Source organism: Argiope bruennichi, chromosome 4, assembly GCF_947563725.1.
Source record: "Argiope bruennichi chromosome 4, qqArgBrue1.1, whole genome shotgun sequence".
Taxonomy (NCBI): Eukaryota; Metazoa; Arthropoda; class Arachnida; order Araneae; family Araneidae; genus Argiope; species Argiope bruennichi.
In genome coordinates, this window is record NC_079154.1 from 91,433,195 (window position 1) to 91,449,559 (window position 16,365).

General features: G+C 30.4%; 1 long non-coding RNA gene across 1 annotated transcript; it reads left to right on the forward strand.

Moving 5' to 3' along the window:
- Positions 1–1,800: 1,800 nt before the first annotated feature.
- On the forward strand, positions 1,801–16,010 carry LOC129966956 (uncharacterized). Its single transcript, XR_008784329.1, has 2 exons — positions 1,801–2,002; positions 15,746–16,010. It is a non-coding gene; the product is annotated as an uncharacterized LOC129966956 (long non-coding RNA).
- Positions 16,011–16,365: the final 355 nt, after the last annotated feature.

Below are 16,365 nucleotides of genomic sequence, written 5' to 3' on the forward strand. Positions count from 1 at the left end.
AGTCCAAAAAAATTATTTAAATAATTCTAATCTGGGGGGAGGGGACAAGATTTTTAAATAGGTAAAGTTGGCAATTGTCAAGGAACCCCTCAGCTCTTGATAATTTTTAATAATTGTAGAAAGGTAAATAGTTTTATACTTTCATTTAATGACAGTGGGCCGTGCAGTCAAATTTATTCAAGTTATAATCAAAATTATAAATTAATTTTGAGACTTTACTCTAGTAATATTTCTAATTACCATTTACTCGTTATGCTATTTTATAATTCTAAAAATTTTGAAGCTTTACAGTTTAAAGAAATATATTCCCTCCTTTTACAATATTGTTTAGAGTGTTATAGAAAGTTTTCTTTTGTTTTCGATATTTTGCTTAAAATTAATTTTACGTCTTGACAGTGCACTTTTTTTATTTGTACAATATTGAAATGGACTTTTTAGAAAGGGACTTGCGACTTCAGTTTTCAAAATTTACTACTTAAAATTGGTGAATAAAAATTAAATTAAAATCAATAAAAAATTTGGAGGGAAAGGGGGGCTTTGAGATTTGCATTATCTCAAGGCCCCAGGAAGGTTTAAAACGGCCATGAATTCTTTTGAAATTAGAAATAATTATATTGTTTAAAATATGGAAAAAAACGCATAGCTAATAAGTAAACATTTCAATAAAGGGGTAGATGTATATTGTTGAAGAGTATTTTACCAGAACTTCATTCAACACTATTTTTAATGACTTTTTGTACATATAAGAACGATCTTTAATGAAATTAAAGTTTCTGAAGAACATATACTACATATATTAATGTAAAAATCCTTTTTCTTAATTTTTTTTTATATTTAACAGTAGATTTCGATTATAGTTTAATGAATAGTGCAACTAGAAGAAAATTAAATTTGAATTCAGCTAATATTTCCTACAAATTTTCGCAGGTACAAATGATCAGTTAGCAAAATATTAATATACTTCTGATTTAGTAAGCTGCTTATTTTACGCACCTTATACTTAAAATATTTCATACATAAAGTGCAAAGTCGTATAATGAACAAATAATTTATCTTTATCAGAGTACAGATTTTTGAAAAAAATGTAACAACATTTAAATTAAATCTACGATGATAAACAGAAAAGTTTAAATTTGAATGGCGTTCTACTCTGGAAACTGATTTTTTAAAAACAAATACAAATCCTTCCAATTCCACTAACCTCATTTAATTGTACTTTAAATTTAAGAAATAATTTTTAATTGCCTATATTTAAATAACGAACTTATTGAATTAAATAAACTTATCAAGAAGAAATAAATCAAAAATTAATGAAACGCAAACTCTTTCGTTTAATGCAAAACGTTATATTTATATAAAGTAATGCATTTATATCTGAAATCTAGAAAAAATGATTATTACTTCGAAGTGGGTACACTATTTATATGAGCAGAAATATCTTTCCCCAATGTTTTTATCTTACATTTTTAAATATATACATTGAAAAGCAATCCATCTTTCATAAAAAGCAAGTAGAAATTACTCCTATAGTATTAAAACGCATGAAATTATATTAATGAACGTATCGTTAAGTATTCGAAGTTGTGTCAAACATCAGGCTAACTCTCGCCAAATCTGACACTTTTAGATAACGTTTAAGATGTTGTAACCTCTTCTAGAACTGAACCTTCTCAGTAACACAACCGCATTGTAAACGAGACAACTGATTGACAGCTTTATGATTCGTACGCAAATGGTTGTACGCATCTGTCCCACTACCGTGCTTACCTGCGCATTCAGTGTCATTGTAAGGAAGAAGGTTTAACAGATAGCTCTAACGGATGCTAAATGGATGACAGGTCCATGACGTCACATCCGGCTTTAGTGACCATTTGGCGACTTGAAGACAAATGCTCGCTTAAAAGCTTTTTAAGATGTTTATCCCAAACTCTTATAGATAATCACTGCAAAGGCAACCTTCAGTAGAAACTGTCATCTAGTCTTTCAAGAAAGCATGATTGAGGTAAAGCTATTTTGTCGTATGACAACAACTTTTCCATACTTAATTAATCAAGCGAATAAATCTGAAACATTGTTTTCTTGCGTAGTTGATTTCATTCTAAGGAAGATAATTTTCCACAAAATTTAATGAATGCCAGGTCAAAAATCCCTTCTTTCGCGACAAAAATGAATTTTCTCGATTCGCGCTGTATCTCTTTTATGACTTGTTTCTCGAACATTCAATATCCTGGCACGGGAGCTATAAAAATGAAAGTGCACAAACAAGGGGTATAGTTAAGTGAATTCTCTCTTTGGAGAGTTGATGTCCAGCGAGTTTTCCTCTCAGCGCTTTGTGCTATTGTAATTGTTTAATAACGATTTGATGTAACGTGTTATTGATTTCTACGAATGTTATTTTTGTATATGTTTCAGCCTGTGTTTGTTACTTGCGTTTTCGCGTATTCTTGTGCAATAAAGCATTGTAATCCGTTATCGAGTTTTTGAATTTCATACCGTGCACTCATAGAGTTTGGTTAATTTTTAAAATCGCCTCCTTCTATTCAGTTACAAATTATATCTTGAAAAATCAATAAAAATTGGAAGAAAAATGTATGCAAACGAAATTGAAATTATTGAAGATTTAAAGCTTAGAATTTTAAGATACTGTAAAATTTTTATTGTGTGATATTATACTCCGAAGTTATTGCGGAAATAAGTAAAATTTCGGCTAATTTTTGATTAATTTAACATGTAATCAACTTTTTAACTTTGGAAACTATAGTAATCTTTCTCTAATTTTAATAGTTGTGAAAAATTTAGTTGAAGACGGCGTAGGTACTTAAGAGGAGATGTGGTGACATTATATACATTGACAAAATAACTTTTATTTATTTTAAGATTACATATTTTATAGCGGCATTTTCATAATTACATATTTTAAAATGTGTCAACAGATATTTATTTTCAGCTTTTTCTACTTAAAGAGTATTGGTATCTTTTTACGTACTATTTAGAATTCAGATTTTTTTTTCATTAAACCTTGCTGAGAACCCAGATCTCATATTCAAAATATTGGATTTTGAATACTTGATAAAACATTAAAGAAAGTTTGAATAGCAAGTTTTCTATAATAGAATTGATATGAATGCGGATCATAAAATACACATTTCCAGAAAGAAATAAACGCCTTTAAAAATATTTTCAAAATATATGTTTATTTACGTTTGCGTTGGCATTCTCCAAAGTGCGCGTTTTATCTTATTCCACAGAAATTATTTATTAAATTTGAAATTGTTCGAATTCTGTTTTAGTATGAATTGTTATTAAGTTGTCTACATATGTTATTGCATCAAGTGTTAAATCAAAGAACTACTAAGGATCTCAGATTAAAAAAAAATTGAAATATTATTCTTTTAAAATATTCAATCTTAAATGATTTAAGTGATTAAGTTTTATCTTAAATTTAATTCTTTAAAAAACCCAGTATGAACCTAGAAACTCAATTTTATTTCAAAAGTCAATTATATGTCGCCGAATTGTATATATGTGCCAAACGTTAAAATTTAAAATATTGCTGATTCGATATCTTTAGAATAGTAGTTCAGTAAGATCTAAAAACTTTTTAAAGGTTTGAATAGAATATAGAATAAATAAACGTGGGTGTAGCAATGAATACAACGACTAACAAATGATGGTTTTACTATTAAGAGAATCCAAAGAATGATTACTAAAACTATTGATATTCCATTTATATCAGAACTAATAATCCTTGGCACCAGTAGGCCAGAATTAATAGGTGCTAAAAATTTCAATTAAACACTATTTAACATTCTCTTAATAGTTTCTTAACCAGGAAAAAAATTTAATTTTGATAGACATACAATTAATGCTATTTTAGAAGTTTTTACACTACTCTATTCATTGTACTCTGCATTTTCTGTATATATCCAATTAAATACAGGAAAGAGTTGCAGTGTTTAAAAATGAACACACTTTGAAATTTATTAACTACTAGCCGAACCAGCCGGTTCGCCAATCTTAATGTTCGTTAAAATTTTAGTAATTAAATATTTTATGCAATTCCAACTTTAATAGATTCTTCAGCAAAATATTTTAAAACTTCAAATTTTGATAGTCATATAATTCACTCATAATATTATAAAGGCCTTCAGTCATAACGTGATATGTATCTCTCTCATTTTCTGTTACCCCTCGTAGAATTTATGCTTTAAATTAAAGTGAAAATGATTAATCTGCAATTAATATAATAATATTTTTGCTGAAGCAAAGCATTTTTTTAATAATATGATTACTGATAATAGAGTCACTGAGCGTTTAAACTTTATGGGCACTAAAGAATATCTTTCTTAATTTATGTAATATCTCAAGAATTTGTCAACAAAATTTTCTCAGATTCATCATGAACAGATCGATTAATGAACAATGTTTCATCTTAAATGCATTAAACACTAAGAAAATAAAATGAATCGTTTAAAATAATCGGTCTAAAACAGGTTTAAAAAAACTACTTAAAAAACGATGTACTTAAAACTATAAGCATATACAAAAAATATGTAACTAACATAAATACAATTTACTTACAAAAGCATGCAACTAACCTAAAAATAATTTAAATCATCCGTTGAAAGTGGTAGTCATGACAACAATCAGAACAATGCGCATGCGTGAATTTTCTTCGCCAGTTAGGTAACGCAAATGCGTGAATTTTTCTACTCCAGTTGGGGTAACGCTATGCAGATTATACATTTTTAATTTCCTTTATTCTGTGTTATTTTAATTCAAAAGTACTTCAGAAGGAATCTGAAACATGGATTAATTAACAATGTTTAATTTTAAATGCATAAAACATTAAGAAAATAAACAGAATCGTTTAAAATAATCCGCCGAAAAATATTAACCCTAGCCTCATTACTGTTGGGAGAAAAAAGAAACTGAAGCCTTACTCATTTGGCGGTGGGAAAAATGGAAGATTTTTTTTGGCGGAAAAGTTGGCGGTGGGGAAAATGGAAGATTTTTTTGGCGAGAAAGTTAGTTTTTAATTAATAATTAAAATTCTAATTAAAATTTCAAAAAAAGGGACCCCAGGTGCACATTCCCGACCTCTAAGGTATACATGTACCAAATTTGATAGCTGTATGTCAAATGACCTGGCCTGTAGAGCGCCAACACACACACATTGAGCTTTATTATAAGTATAGATTAACAGATTCTGGATTAAAACCTTAATAATAAGTTCAACAAAATTTCAAAAATTTTAATAAAAGCATTGCTTATACTGAAATCTATTCAACATAGATCTATTCAAATAAATCTAAGCTTCACATTTTGATCATCAATAATGAGAAAGAAGAAAGATGAGTATCAGCAGCAGTAATGAAAGCGCTTTGAGTTTCACTTTAACAATGAAATATGCTTTAAATATTTTTTTAAAAATTAATTAAAAGTAGAAAATATTTGTAGGACATAAAATTGACAATACTGAAAAGATAATTTTTAAAATTTAAAATGATGTTAAAACCATTTTTATTCTGCAATATTTTTGAAAATTGTTCTTGGAAAATGACCAAATTTCGCTTATTTTTAATTAATTAAAATTTTAGAATTTAAAAATCCCTCCGAAGTGCACATTCCCATTTTCCAAAATAAATATGTAAAAGTTTTGGTATCTCCAGGTCATGTGCTCTGGCTTGTAGACACACACACACACACACACACACACACACACACACACACACACACACACACACACACACACACACACACACACACACACACACACACACACACACACACACACACACACACACACACACACACACACACACACACACACATCTTCATTATTATTAGAGACAGTTTGCATTTGGTTATATTTACTTTAGATTTTAAAGCTTCAAATAAGTAACTGGCATGAATTTTATAATTCTAAACTTTAACAGTTTGGAGAACGACACCTGAGGCGTAAATTCTAAGGCTCCAAAACTCTACGCCGTACCACCTCGAAGGCATTTGATTTATGAGGGCATGTTTAATCAGTTCTAGGCCCTTATACCTTGATTCTTCGGGGGGGGGGGATAAGGCCCTTAGAAATCGAGTCTTTATTCAAGTCAATAAGTGAACCGATTCAAAAAAATTTTTTAAATTATCTTCTCTTCTTTTTTTTTTTAAATCTAACATAGCGTTAAAGAAATATTTAAATCTTATATAAAAAGGTTGAAATTTGTTACGTCTACGTGAAGTTACTAAGAAGTATGGTTGAAAAGAGGGAATTCACTGATTATTATTTCCCATCTTTAACTTTTTATTTTAATCGTCGTACTTGAATGCTTTGAGCCTGAATTAAGTGGTTTCCATAGTAACGGGAGAAACATTAACGAAGTTCTTTGATGATATTGATCTTAATCTTATCCTGAATTAATTGTCTTATGACATCGATACACTCACCGAAATTTTGTATCGATTAAGTACATTGCACCTTTCATTTGTTTGTTGATGCTTCGTCATAGAAACAGTTAAACGGAAGCGAACATGACCTTTGCTACGATACAAGGAACTGCACATTTAACATTATGATTGAAATAGGTTCATTTTTTGGTGACAGTATTCTTTATTATTATAAGCAGCTGATAAAAATGTTAGGAAATAAAAATTATTTCATTATTTTCGAAGATAAAAAGCTTAATTAAATTAATATTATGTGTTTTTTAAGATCTGCTTTATTTTTCTCCTTGAATTCTTTTTATATTTCAGTTTAAAGAATCATAATTTTTTTTTAAAAAAAATTCTAAATGCTATTGTTTTCATTCTTTTATGCAATTTTAATTCTTTTATACATTATAAATCTGAAATGTAAATATATAAATTGCCTTAGTACAGAAACTATACAAGTTTTTGATCTATTTTGGAAAAAATATTTATTCTATTTTCATTGAATTTATTTGCATATGTTCTTTATTCATAGTAGCCCTAACAATTAATAATCTGGGGCATTAATTTGATGAAATTAAGTACATTTTACATCAACTTTGAAAATGTATTTCTATTCTTTGAATTAATTTATTTGCACATGCACATAGTTATTCCATTTTTGATAAATATTTAGATTTTTTTTTGTTCATAGTAGATCTAATAATCGTAATTTTAAGCGTAAATATACTGAAAAACGAATGCGACTAACACAAAAACGAATGCGACTAACAGCCTTGCATACAAATAAATGCAAGGCTGTTTTATTATAGAAGTGGTATCCTGTTTTATTGGAATTAAATCCTTCAAATAAGTGTTTATTTATTGCCATTTTGTTTTCAAATAAAATTTAGATCTTTGTTCATAAAGATCGCCAACATTGCCAAGCATTGATAAGAAACTTTTAAGTGCTAAATTAATAAAGCACGGAAAAAATGGTAATGGTTTATTTAATTCTGATAAAAAAGAGATTGATAAAACTTAAGCAATCTAATAAAATGAGCATATAGAATAACAAAAAAGAAGAAAGGACTCCTTTTTTAACCCAGTCATATTTATTTTAAAATTGAATTTACTGTATTTACTTATAGCTTTTTCATTGTCGTAAGTAATAAATTGGATCCAAGATGTTTTAAAATAACATAATGATAACATTATGTTATTATATTAACAAGATTATTAATAACATACAATTGCTTTAATTGTGATAATTGGAAGCCTGTTCTTTTCGTCTGATCATTGAGTTGACATCATGGAAAATATTCTTCCCGCATTTGCATCGTGGACTGCAATGGCAAATACGTATCCACATAACTTTATTTAACCGATGACTTCTGCCCTATTATAAGTTTTATCTGCAAAAAGTTCAACTATATCTCTTCTGTATATAGTTTTATAGTTACTTCGCAGTATTGTTTCGTGTTATTTTTTAAAAATATATTCTTTGGGGATATAAACTGTTTAAATAGAATATCATTTTCGCCAATATCGATATTTCTTATTTATCCCAATGAAAACGAGAGAAATAGTAATATGGGAATAAATAGGAAAATATGGTGATAGTCCTACATATACTGAAACAACCCTATTCGTATAAGAATCAAATATTGATAACCTATGACATTGATTTTTAACACATTATTTGTTACTTAGAAATGAAAATGCACTTTTTTGGCACATTTTTTAATAAGCCTTCATAAATACTTTATACATAATTTAATGATATCTTTCTTGCTGACTCAGAAGCAAAAGAAAAATACAAAATATGCTGCATGACAATACGACATCACTTTCAAAAAAATGTCAGCTTTATTTTCTACCAAATTCACAGTGACATTCCCTTTTATGCTGTGTAATCTACTAATAGGTCGCATTATTCCAATCTAAATTTATTTTTGCATTGAAGAAATACAAGCTACTTGGAGCTGCAAAGTGAGCGTTGAAACCAGCTAGATTAACCTTGAATTTTTTAATATTCAAATCAAGGGCAATTTAACGGTTACAAAATGGCGAAATAAAGAGCAACATACCTTTCACGCTTCACTTGTGGGATTGAGTTTTAAAGCTGGTGTTTTTTTTCACTGTCATTTTTATTTTTTATCTCAGTTTTAATCTGATTAAATCTAATACATTCAACAAAATAACTACAGCAGTTCGTTTTGAAATTTTGAATTGAAGCACATAGATATAACAACTTTAAATTTTCCAGTGAATAAATTATAAAAACTGCTGCATAAGCTTCTTCCTAAATTGCTTTTTTTTAAATGTAGGAATATATTGTAAAAATAATAAATTGCCTTCAATGATGCTTTGAGGATCGTATTTTTCTACTATCATTTTCATAGCACTTCGGACCTATATTTTATGAAGTAACATCTGCTCTTTAAAATCAGTTTTGAAGTAAGGAATCAGCTGAAAAGAGAACAGCTTTTACAACTGCAATTGCTGTCATATGTCATAAGATGAACATTAAATTTTTAACCTTAAGAGTTTAAAAATAAGAGTTTAAATCTGTCAAATCACTGCAGTTTTCATTTAAAATATCAACTTGAAAAGACTATGGTTAATATATAATTAATATGATTAATATGCTGTAAAGACCTATCACTAAATTAAACTATTTTTGGTTTTTTTCTTGTACATAATTAATGCCTAAAATGTTTGCTTTTTTTCCAACTCGACTTATATTGGCACTTGTAAGGTCCACGATTGCTTGGTAGTAAAGTCTCTAGTTTGTAAAGTCGATTCCACTTAAAAGTCATCGTCCTTATTTTATAAGAATGTTTCACGGGCAAAGATTCTTCTGCTGGTATTATTCAGAAATTTTATGAACGGAATGCCAACTCAGGCTTCGTATTTGCTCCCCAATTACGGCTCAAAATTACAAAGTTCTTAGCAAAATAACTCGAGTTGTCTTTATAATACCTATACGTGAATATAACTAATGCATATATATTACTATTAAAATAATAACGTGGAGTAACGCAATAATATATACGTATATATATTGTTCATATACAGGGTGTTTCATAAATGATGGGAGTAACTTTAAGGGGTGATAGTACACATCAAGACGAGTAATAGTAAATAGGAAACCAAGTGTCCCAAACGTCTTCCGAACGAGATAGGCGCCGTCAAAGTTTAGGGCCCTAAATTTCAAATGATGATAAAAAACGGAAAAATGGATCGATTCATTTGAGGTTTTCTCTAAAATCATTCTTTAAATTAGTATTTTTTTTTTAAAATTTTTTAAAGACAAAGTTTAAAAAATGCCGATAGAGGGCGCTCTAGACTTTGGAGTACCGAACAACTACTTTTTACCAGTATTTTTTTTATTTTGTTAAATGTTTACTGAAGCTTAGACTTTAACTTAAATTTTGAGTGCAAAATTGAAACCATCGGGAGTGGTTAAGTGGCGCAAATTTAACCGCGTTCAGGGGGTTAAATTTTAAACGCTTGTATCTAATGAGCAAAATAATAAATGATGAAGCAAATTTTAATAGGTGATAGTAAAGCACCAAAACAATCAACTTTCATTAGAAAATGCACGATTTGAATTCAAACGCAAACGTGTTAGAACATCTTCAAATTTTATCCATGCAAGCGTTATAGCTGCAAGTTTCTGGAAGAAGAACATGAAATTGTGATATGGGGAAGAAGAAGAACGCATATGCAAATTGTTATTAAGATAAAAGCCACTGACCTGAGTGTGCAAGTGTAAATCACGGTAGAAACGTAACAAAAGATGTTGCCCTTAACTAATCAAGAAAAGGCTGATATGCACTTCATCTACGGAACTGCAAATGGGAATAGTGAAGAGGCGCGACGATTGTACGGAGAAAAGTTTCCCAACAGGCGGTTACCCAATGATAAAACATTTGTGCGCTTGCACAGACAGTTGTGTGAGACAGGATCCTTTTTTGGTGCACGTTCAAATGCAGGCTGTGTGAAGTCTAACAGAACGGTTGCTGTGGAAGAAAAAATTCTGGATATGGTGGCTGATCATCCAAATACAAGCACGCGAGCAGTGGCTAGTCAAATTGAAGTATCACCCTCCACGACATGGCGAGTACTAAAGGATGAAAGTATGCATCCTTTTCACGTCCAACGAGTCCAAAAACTGACTCAAAAGGATTTTCCTCGTCGAATGGATTTTGCTCGCTGATATCTGCAGAAGAACACCCTAAATCCCGATTTTGGTGCAACTGTGCTTTTTACAGATGAATGTACATTTACACGTGAGGGTACATTTAACACCCAGAATTCCCATCAATGGGCAGATGTAAATCCAGATTAATCTTCTACACATGCATATCAGCGACGATTTTCCATAAATGTTTGGGCAGGAATAATTGGTGACCATCTACTTGGACCTTATCTTCTGCCAGAACGCCTGGATGGAAAAAAATATCTTACCTTTCTGCAACAGTTGCTGCCAGAAAGGATGACAGATGTTCCCCCTCGTATCCGGCGAATAAAGTATTTCCAGCAGGATGGAGAACCAGCTCATTATGAGCCAGAGGTGCGAAATTATCTAAACGCAACCTTTCCAAATCAATGGATTGGGCGAGGTGGTCCTGTCCCTTGGCCAGCGCGATCGCCCAATCTGCCTGGATTTCTTTTTGTGGGGGCACCTGAAGAGTCATATGTATGAGACTCCTATCGAATCTGCAGAAGAACTCGCGCCAGACTTTCGGCCGCTGCAGGGGAGGTGCGCGATACTCCTGGCGTGTTTCAGAGGGTTCGTGAATCCCTTCTTCGCCGTTGTACCGCATGCATCGCCTCTAATGGTCAGTGTTTCGAACAGCTATTGTAATCATTTATAATTAAACTTTTTTTTATAACGTAAATGTTCTTTGTTTTCTTTTTTGTCTCTTAAAATGAAATCTCTTTCAGCGCCCTCTATCACCTTCGGGTTAAAATTATGACTATGATTTCTTTGATGAATGTTGTTTGTTTTGGTGTTTTACTATCACCTATTAAAGTTTGCTTCATCATTTATTATTTTGCTCATTAGATACAAGCGTTTAAACCCCCTGAACGCGGTTAAATTTGCGCCACTTAACCGCTCCCGATGGTTTCAATTTTGCGCTCAAAATTTAAGTTAAAGTCTAAGCTTCAGTAAACATTTAACAAAATAAAAAAAATACTGGTAAAAAGTAGTTGTTCAGTACTCCAAAGTCTAGAGCGCCCTCTATCGGCATTTTTTAAACTTTTTAAAAAAAATTTTTTTAAAAAAAATAGTAATTTAAAGAATGATTTTAGCGAAAACCTCAAATGAATCGATCCATTTTTCCGTTTTTTATCATCATTTGAAATTTTGGGCCCTAAACTTTGACGGCGCCTATCTCGTTCGAAAGACGTTTGGGACGGTTTCCTATTTACTATTACTCGTCTTGATGTGTACTATCACCCCTTAAAGTTACTCCCATCATTTATGAAACACCCTGTATATGACGTATATATACCTTTATACGTAAATATAACCAAACTAAAAATACCGGTGATTCAAAAGTCCGTCAATGAAAATTTATTAATCTTCGGAATAATGTAGGTAGAGAGGAAAAAATCGACGCATATGCTTGAAATGACATGGGGTTTTATCGAAATCCCCCACCCTCACAAAAGTGCAAAAAATGGCCAACAAATGGTGCTTTATATGGTAAAAAAGCAATATTTAAACGGCAATCGATTTTTAACAAAGATTATGTTCTTTATAACAAATGCTCAACATTCCATTCATTTTGCACCTAAAACTCACTACGTCATGTCCACTACGGGACGATCTTCTGAACAAACCGTGGCTTCGAACTTGTAACCATTTTCTTCAGAGTTACACTTGTCGCAGGACCTTTAAACATTTGAATATCCATTTTATGGCTATAGGATCGTAACGCTGCAGTAACAAATTTTCCACTTTGATAATTCAGCTTCATTAACAATTAGCAATTGCTGGTGCATCCTATTATCTTTCTCGTTACAGTTCATTTCAAGCAGCATCATGTTTTGCTGCCTTCCGCCATCTCTTGACCCTTTTTTGCATTTCAATAAAACCTTTTGTTATTTGAAGCATGTGCGTCAATTTTTACTTCTCTATCTAATTATTGAATTTCAAATGTTAACGGATTTTTGAATCACCTGTATATGTATACATTTAATAGTAACAATTTCTATTTTTAACTAAAGATATTCCATAATTTCTTGTTAAAAAAATAAATTAAAAACTTTGTGAGATAGTCGATTTGAAGCTTGTATGTGTGGATAAAATTGTTGATATTGATTAAAATTTTGTCCTAATTCTCTAGTATCAAGATAATGTTAAACTTCTTATCATTTGACGTCACGAAAAACATATATTTGATTTCCCTTATCTTCTAGTACGAAATTCAACAACAACAACAAATCAAAAGGAGTTATCGACCACATACTTTCTCACGTACTCCTCCCATTAAGTTTTTATTATGAATATATGGAGTTATGGGTTTTGGCTAAAGCCTCAGATGTTTTGCAAAGCATTAGCGAACAATGGTTACGAAATATAAATCTTTTGCAGGAATCTAGAATTTTTACTAAATCTATAGTGCGTATATGTATCTTGAATGCCTTTTTGCCAACCGTATGGAATTAAAATATAACAAGGAACTACTGTTTCAGTCACAAGATATCATACCAAATTTCACTAATTTAAGCCATTCCGTTAATGAGTTATTGAGCTTAGATGCATGCGAAAACATAGATGACTTACAGATAGTTAACTCTTTTACAGATTTGATTCAAAATTTGACAAGAAATACATTTTAGATGCTAAACCTGTGTACCAAATTTGATCTATCTAGCTATTTGGTTTTGCAGTTATGACGAATCCACTTGTATTCAAACAAATAGATTTCCTGTGATTAAATTTTTTCAAAATTTAATAGAAATGCATAAATTTAGACGTAACCCAATATGTCAAATTTCAGCCATCAAGCTTAAAACGGTTTTGATCCATCATGTTCAAAGACAAACTGACTGACGAATCGGCAGAGAGATGTAATGTTAAAAATATGTTTTTCGGACTCCAGGAGCTCTGAAATGGGAAGATTGATCAAATCTGGAGTTTGAATTTTTAGACGATTACATTCTACGTCGAATCGAGAGAACAGATACACTTCCTATGAATGGACTTCGCACAAAATTTGATAGAACTCCCAAATTTAATCATTATTTCATATACCAAATTTCATAACAGGATAGCTCAAAGCCATTTTGAATTATCATTTTCGCAGACCAACCAACAGACAGATAGACATGCCAAATATGTGTTGCTTTAAATTTAGGGAGGTCTAAACGCGGAAATTCATCAAAATCTCAAGTTCGAATTTTTTGATTATTGATTTCACTACTTCCTCTATACTTTGTAAAACAGAAAGTAAAAAAAATAATGAAGTCAATACACGTGAACTGTACGATAGATGTAACATTTTATATTATCTGACATCTAATTTTATTATGCTGCAGTGAATCTTCAAATCATATTCTATTTTGGAAAAATTGCATTTCATAGTTACATTAGTGCTACAGATTAGATGCGCAATGTATGATCATGAATTGATTCGATTAAAAAAATTAATTTTAAAAAAGGAATATGGAAATTAAAAAAGAAAAAGCATGGCAATCACTTTGGCTTAGAAAAACTTTTAGAATCTTAAGTGTGATTAAAATGTGTGTTTTTTTTAGATAATAATTCCTGATATTAGAGCTGATAAATTTCAGAATTATAAGACTAAAAACTGTTCACAAATAGACAGTGGAAATTTATGGATATGGATATTTATAGAGGGACTTTCATTGATACTGTTTTAGACTGGTTATTTAATACATAAATTCAAATAATTTTTACCATACTTTCTTAGCAAAATCATTATGGAGAAGTATATAAGAGAAATGAAAAACACTGAGACCTTGTGATAAGGTTTCGATTTTGAGACCAAAGGGCTCGAAATTTGAAACCAGTTTTCACTATAGGTCTGTCGAATGTGCGTGTTTGATGTACGCTAAATCTGATATCGTGGTCCAAATGTCTTCTCTCTGATGTGATGCGGAAAGTTGGAGAATGGGGTGCCGACTCTGATGTTGTTCTTAATCTGAAGTATGTTCACAAATAGGATGTTAATCTCAAAATAGCCCTAGTGTTGTGTTTAAACGGGACATTGATATAACTAAAGAGAATCTAGTGGGGAATTTTATTTTCCCATATACAAAGAGAAATTATCGTAATCGTCAAAAAGAATCAAGTATATACTTTAACTTTGAGTTTTCTCAGCATTTTAGACCTATTTGGAATTCGGAACAATTGTTTTCGGAATCGTATCTGCCTGTGAATCTGATAATCCAAAATTGAAATAAGCGTGATGAATGAAATTTGGCATGTGAGTTTACACCAAAATTATCGATTTCTCTCAAATTTTGGAAGAAAAATGGTTTTCGAAATGACTTTGAATACAACAAGCTCATAAACACAAAGATTAAATATATGAAATTTGATATATTACTTTGTTATTGGACTGGTAGATACGTAACAGTTTGGACCAAATTAGTCAAAACATTGATTAGAATCGATCTATTTATTCACATTATTGCTAATGGGAATAATTATTCAAAAGCGTAGCAAAACAAAGGAGTGTTTTTATCAGGATATAATTTGTACATCAAAGTTATGGATCTACAATTTGGTTAAAAACGATTAAATACTTTAATTATTTGTCCGTGTGTATATGAATACGATAATTCAAGGAAACAACAAGTAAGAGAAATGACATTCTATGGTTTGATTTTAATATCAAAATTGTAAATTTCTATCGAATTTTGTGTCTAATAGGGTAAAGGAAAGACGCTGTAGATTAGATAAATATTTCCAGTTATCAAATAACAATGTGATATTTTAAATAAATGCATTCTATATTAATAATTTAATAATCAGAGAAACCAATATTCCTATAATTAAGCTAGTTGCCAAAGGAAGTTGTCTGATATAAAAAGAAATTGAATAAGTTCGGAGGAGCTGCATTAACAAATAATTATCAAAATTCCATTTTATTTGCATTATTTTATTATAAAACTTTTAGCATTTAATGGCCCGTATTTGACAGCGTGTTTCTTTTACATCTATTTTGATGGTCTGAATCAGTATTAAATCCATATTTTAAATGACTATTCAAACTGGAGTAAAAGTTCCCTAGAATCGGTTAGTTACTCCAGTTTTCATGTTGATGAGTTAACTTTGTTTATTATATTTCAGACTGTTGAAAGCTTTGCACGACACGGAAGAGTAAAAGCGGTGTAATGCCTGGCAGGATTTTAATGTCAAGATCAGCAAAATATAGAAAAACAGAACGAAAAAGGAAATGGAAAGGAAGGGAAGTGGAACAACTGGAACGTAATTATAACACGCATGGTTAAAGATTTCCTGTTTGCAGCTGGGATGTATCCGTTTTTTTTAAAATTTATTTAATTTTTTTTGTTGAACGATTATAATAAACTCAAACTTGATTGCTTTTGTGCGATATCGATTGAAGTTTTAATGGAATATAATATTACACGTCAAAAATTGCGAAGATTCAAAAACTTCTTCGTTTTTGTCAATGATAAATTAAAGCTGTTTTTAATTTTAAAAATTAATATCGATACTAAGGCAAAGACATTTTCATCGATTAGATATTGAAATGCGTTATTTTATTCGTTATTGAATAAGGTAAATATAACAAGATGGATCCTTTAATGAAATCGGCTTGTGGTTTTTCATTGTACCCTTAAATATTTAAATTTATACATTTAGGTTTTAAAATAATAAAAAGTGTTCAATGAATAGGAACGAAATTCTGTTTATTATTCTATATTTTATATATTTTCTATAACAGC